The 6,000-nt window shown below is 42.9% G+C and overlaps 1 protein-coding gene across 1 annotated transcript in view; it reads right to left on the bottom strand.

The window, feature by feature from the left end:
- LOC147013061 (arf-GAP with SH3 domain, ANK repeat and PH domain-containing protein 2-like) overlaps nt 1-6,000 on the bottom strand; it is an 83,070-nt gene that overhangs the window by 39,798 nt on the left and 37,272 nt on the right. The window lies entirely within an intron of this gene.

Here is a 6,000-nt window from a genome sequence, read left to right as displayed (position 1 = left end):
GACAGCTTCCAACTGTAGTTAGTTTGTTATAATATTCTCAGGGATGGTTTTTAGTTCACCTTTAAAGTCGTTCCAGAGAGCTTATGGGATGGCGCATCGTCCGTCTGTCCACAAATATTTGCAACTTCTCAAAAACTGCACAAATGATTTCAATGAAATTTGACCACAATAATCATCACCCGTGATGGCATTAAAAAAAACAAAAAACCAGGGTCTGAAGAGGTCTACAGGGGGTTGGGTTTCCTCCCAGAGGTATTTGCTTTCTTCTCAAACGATAAACACAATTCCGATGAAACTTCACGACAACCTTCATCACCCATGACGTACCAAAGTTTGTTCATGACATTAGAAAAATCTGCTCTAAGGGGATTTAAGGAGGGGGGTTTCCCCCCAAAATATGGACTAGCTTTCTTCTCCAAAACTACAAATACAATTCCGATGAAACTTGACCATCATCTTCACCACCCATAGTCCGGGAGCCAACCGATCAAAATTAAAAAAAAATTGCCCGGTCTGCTATAAAATTTTTGTGTTGATTTTCATAAAGAGACACCCTTTGAGTATATGAAAACCAATGTTGGCAATGGTGAAACTCTTGCGCAACAACACAGTCAACACTTTTGCGAGCCCCCTCTGATAACAAAATGTTGGCAAAAGCGAAGATGTAGGATGGGGGTAGGGGTAATTCATATTGTCCTAAAATCATAACCACTAAACCTATATACACAAATGACCCCTCATATTAAAGAGGAGTTCATTTCCTATATCACAATTGGTGTAGATTTAACCTACCTTCAATTGACAAGGTTATATGTCAAACAACAAAAGATTTATGTAACTCAGAAATGCTTGACTATCAATGGGGTCAGGAACAAGAACATACTTTTACATGCCATGGTTTTAAGGAAGATAAAATTAGAAATGGATTAACACAATATTGTGACATGAAACATCCTCTTCAGAGGAAGAGTCACTCTGAAACAACTCCACCACATGAACCTCTCTGACCAAGGCATATGCATGTCACTCAGCAAGGCACAGCAGCCTTTTTGCATGAACATCGTTTCAGACATTTGGATAATTTGCACATGCAAGACACCGTTTTGTCTATGTTTGGCTTGGCTGGCTTAGACATGAGAATTGGGACCAGTTTTCCATTGATAAGGGTTCTGCCAAATGTTGTGGCTGGGGGAAGTGCTCGGTCACTGAGATGTGCACGTCTATACAGAAGCAATTGATACAATGCTCTTAAAACAAGGAAGTAAAACGCATCTTCTGTTGCTGGCAGTGACCTAAGGTCTAATTTTGAAGAGACAAACATATGCTGCCTGAGGGTATCCAAACAGCTGAACCCTTTTTGGCCATGCAGAGCAGTCCAGTATACTCTGGCCTCATCAATGACACATTCTGTTGCTGCCATTTCACTATCTCTTCCAAAATCAACAAGGTGGGGAAGGTTTCCTATCAGTCCCAGAGAAACCTGTGCCGCTCTTCTTTTCACAGGAACACAGGCATCATCCCAACTGACTGGAAGAGGGGCCTTGTTGTCCCTCTCTGGAAAGGGAAGGGTGATCGCCAAGACTGCAAAAACTACCGAGGGGTGACGCTGCTCTCAGTGCCGGGCAAGGTCTTTGCTCGGATAATTCTTGATAGGGTTTGCCACCATCTGCTTGAGCACCAGCGTCCAGAGCAGTCAGGCTTTACACCAAAGAGGTCAACGATTGACCGTATCCTTGCACTTCGTGTCCTCACCGAACACAGACGAGAGTTTCGGCAGGGGCTGCTTGCAGCCTATGTTGATCTCTGTAAAGCGTTCGATTCAGTGAATCGGGATGTCCTCTGGAGGATTCTTGGTCTTCGTGGGGTGCCACCGAAACTGATCGATCTGATGTCTGAACTCTATTCTGGTACTGAGAGTGCTGTGAAGTGTGGTGGTACCATCTCTGACTTATTTCCAGTTGTTACTGGAGTTCGTCAGGGATGTGTACTTGCCCCCACACTTTTCAGCACTTGTATGGACTGGATTCTAGGGAGGATGTCGGAGAGATCAAGTTGCGGTGCATCGTTTGGCAATGTCAAGATCTCAGACCTTGATTTTGCAGATGATGCAGTCATCTTTGCGGAGACTCTAGACATCCTCTTGGGGGCCCTCGAGGTGCTGAATGAGGAGTCGGAGCCGTTGGGATTACGGATTTCTTGGGTCAAAACTAAGATCCAGGCTTTCGGTGACATCTTGGATGCTGCTGTCCTGTCTGTGTCTGTTTGTGGTGAGGATGTTGAGGTCGTGGAGAGATTCACTTACCTTGGCAGTGATATTCATGTCTCCGCAGGTTGTGAGCCGGAGGTCAATAGACGTCTGGGTCGGGCCTGGGGAGTCATGGATTCACTGGATCATGGGGTGTGGCGCTGCCGGTACCTGTGCGGGAGGACGAAAGTCTGAGTCTTCAGGTCCTTGGTACTTCCAGTCTTGCTCTATGGGTGCGAGACTTGGACTTTGACCAAGGATCTGAGACGGAGACTTAATTCCTTTGGTACCAGGTCTCTTCGGAGAATCCTTGGCTATCGCTGGTCGGATTTTGTGTCCAACGGCGGTTGCTGAGAGAGACTCGGATGAGATTTGTTACCTGCATAGTCCGTGAGCGTCAGCTGCGGCTGTATGGACATGTGGCTCGTTTTCCTGACGCTGATCCTGCTCACCAGATTCTCTCAGCGAGGGAGTCTCATGAGTGGGAGGCCAGTGGGCCGACCACGTGCCTCATGGTTGCAGCAGGTTGACCATCATCTCAAGGAGATGGGGATGGGCCTGGCATCTGCCTGGGGGATGGCCAGACGGAGGCCCCTGGAGTACCGGCGGAAAGTGGACGCAGCGACGCGCTGTTCTGGCACATGCTCCCATACCTGACCTGACCTCTTCTTTTCCCCTTCTGAATGGGTAGCTCACTGTGTCACATCCACACAACACATATGTGCACAGAAGTGTAGCTGCGACATCAAGAGGATTTTCTGGTACTTCTTGCTCAACACTTCTACCAGCTCATGAATAGGTAGGTATTGATTCTGCCGTTGTATCCAGAGTTCTTGCAATGTGATCAAGCAGCAGAAGTGATATATACACAGCATAATTATGTCTGTATCTGTTGCATGCACAACAGCTCGATGGTGATCAAGATATTCCACACAATACGCAAGATGAGCAATAATCCTTGTGTCTGCCTCTTCATGTTCTTCACAAGGTAAGTCCAGAACTGAACTTGATGCTGATGTGATGGAAAGAGTGTGACCTTTGTTTTCCATCATACTACCAAGAATGATGGTCACTCCATCCGGAATAGCTTCAGGACTCTCACAAAGGGAAGTGCCAATGAAGTTCTGAAGATTTCCTTTATTTCTTGGATTCTTCATGAATAAATTCCAGTCCGGAATTTCTAGACTCTTGGATGGTGAGAATTGTCTTGCCTGGTCTGTCTGGTTTCTCCTCTGCTGCTCATCACCCTTCAAAGTATGGCTATCATCAAAATCATACTGATCACCAATGATGTTGACACAGTTGCACATTTCAGGTTTCAACTGCAGGATACACCTGCTTGCGAAGATACAGCTGGGGAAGTTCACCAAATGTTTTCGCACCCATTTTTTGGTATTTATTTACAAATGCCATTGTGTCTACCAGATAAACTGTGTATAGGTCACTCTGTGGTAATGATGGCAGCTGTAAAACAACATCCTGCTCAGCTTCAGCAATTAGCACTGCCACGAAATCAGACTCGTTGCCTTTGCGCATTACAACCCCCTGTGCTAAGCGTGGATCAACCTCAAACAGGGATGATGGATAGTCTGTCCACTCATGGGAAAACGCAATCTGTCTTGTGACTGGGTCGGCATCTCGATAGAAACACAGCACACGTGTAGTTGCAGTCTCATCTTGATAGATCCTGATTAAACTCTGTTTCCTTGATGGTTTTGATTTCTTCTGTGAGGAGAAAGTTACCAGCTTCAGTGGTTCAATCTTAATAGAGACCACCTCTTCTGCTTTCATAATGGCTTCCATGCCCTTAGCTTGAGCATGGACCAAGTCTTTTGAAGCAGCCTTCTCACTAGTTGCTCTATTGAGCAGAACCACTTGGTTGTTACACTGGAATGGGTTTATCATCTGCTGGCATATCACTTTCTTGATCTCCTCAACATGCATATGTTCTTCTGTTGCCTGCTTCTGTGTTTCTCCATGATGAGTAGATTCCTGTTGGCCTAGATTAGCCATAGACTTTATGTTCTCTGATACAGCTGTGAGAAATGGTGCTGTTTTCACATATTTATCTCGAGCAGCTGGTGCCTGAGATATGCGTTTGAACAGAGATGTCTTCCCTTCATTGTTGTATGTCTGCTCCAGGGCCATGTCACTCCAAACACCATTGAATTTTCCTTTGGAAGAGTGAACTGTGAAGTACCCAACCTGGATCCAGCAAACCTTAACCGAACTGTGTTCAATAGAGTAAGAGGATTTTGGGGGTAGGGGTAACTTTGGTTGACAAAAATGTTAATTTTCTCTTTAAAAATTGATAGAACTCAATCAAATTTGCTGTTTTAATTAGCCATGGATACCATGTTCATATCACATTAAGAGAAATTAGTATTCTAATGCAGCATCTGCCTATGATAAGAAAAGTTCTAAAGGCCATCTTCAAAAAACGTTATTTTTAAGGCATTTTTCACAAAATTATGTACTTTTACGAGGTTTACTTTCACAAAGGCAATTTTTTTTTTTGTCATTTTACAATGCACTGATTGAATTCTTACATTTAGTTCACATTTATTTTTCATGAATGTGATTTTTTAATTTTTTTAGAAATTTTATTGACAATTGCTGTTTTATCAAATTTTTCAAATCTTCCTCAAACAAAAACGGCCGCCAAAATTTTTCGCAAGAGCTTATGAATTGCCAACATTGGTTTTCATGAACTGCAAACATATATCTAAACATCCTGGGGGTGTAAAATTTTATAGCAGAGGCTGTAAGGTCCAACCCTAAAACAGCCTCGTACACAGGTTGGCTCCCGGACTACCATGATGTACTAAAGCTTGTTCACGACATTTTAAAAAAATTGGGGTTTCAGGGGTGCTGGGGTGGGGGGGGGGGAGTTCCCCACAAAATATATATTTGCTTTCTTTTCTGAAGCCACAAACACAATTTCGATGAAATTTTAACCACAACTTTTATCACCAGTGATGTACCAAGGTTTGTTCATGGCATTAAAAAAAAAAATCCATCGGTATTTACTTTCTTCTCCATTATATATATATTTTGTGGATCATCCATGCCGACCAGTGATTGCCTGATTATCTTATGCAGCCACTACCAGGTGAGCACCCAGGGGTATTGCCCCTATATTTAATATCTCTGTGAGGTTCTTTGTCATCATTCCTGTAGGTCCAGCCATCACTGGTACAGCTTTAGCATTCTTCATCTTCCAGCATCTTCTCACTTCATTCTTGAGGTCTTGGTGCTTGGTCATCTTCTTGATTTCTGCATTGTTTAGTCCAAATCACTGGTTAACTGGTATTAACACCTGATTAATTAACTGGTATTAACACCTGAAGCAATGCCTTCTCTTTTTTTTGTACCCAAGTATGATATCTGGTCACAACGCTTTTTATTTTTGATGTTCACGCTCGATGGGGTCATTAGTTCATACGTAGGTACTTCCATGTTTTCAGTGATTACTTTTGGTTCATGTTCCCAAAATTTTCTGTAACTGGGACATCAAAGTTTTTGCAGATGTGCCAGCAGATTACACGATAAACTCTGTTGTTTCATTGTATGTACAGCTGTTCTTATACGAGTTTGTTTTTGTGTGTGTATTCGGTCATTAATCATAACATATTATTCTTTTACTAACCCCACCTTCACCCCATATAGATATAAATATATATATATATATATATATATATATATATATATATATATATATATATAAATATATCTTGCGGTACAGCAACGTTTGG

This window comes from Eptatretus burgeri, chromosome 14 (assembly GCF_056783735.1).
Source record: "Eptatretus burgeri isolate ZD-2024b chromosome 14, Ebu_testis_v1, whole genome shotgun sequence".
Taxonomy (NCBI): Eukaryota; Metazoa; Chordata; class Myxini; order Myxiniformes; family Myxinidae; genus Eptatretus; species Eptatretus burgeri.
Note: the sequence above shows the minus strand (reverse complement) of the source record. Positions and strands in the feature narration are given on the sequence as shown.